Source organism: Antrostomus carolinensis, unplaced genomic scaffold (assembly GCF_000700745.2).
Source record: "Antrostomus carolinensis isolate BGI_N321 unplaced genomic scaffold, ASM70074v2 scaffold34073, whole genome shotgun sequence".
Lineage (NCBI taxonomy): Eukaryota > Metazoa > Chordata > Aves > Caprimulgiformes > Caprimulgidae > Antrostomus > Antrostomus carolinensis.
This window is the reverse complement of record NW_010305033.1, coordinates 1-200: the sequence shown is the minus strand read 5'-3', so window position 1 is coordinate 200 and position 200 is coordinate 1.

Sequence of the window (200 nt, the reverse complement as noted above, 5' to 3'; positions counted from 1 at the left end):
AGAGAGGTGAAAAAAAGGAAAAATAAAGAGGGGAAAAATTAAAAAAGGAAAAACAAAGAGGGGAAAATTAAAAAAGGACCAAAAAAAAAGGAAAAATAAAGGAAAAAAGTTTGGAAGACGCGGGCAAGCAAAGCGCAAGTCCTCCCCCGTGCCGTACCTTCCCCATCCGCTCCCCGCAGGTCTCCGAGCCACCGACCGGA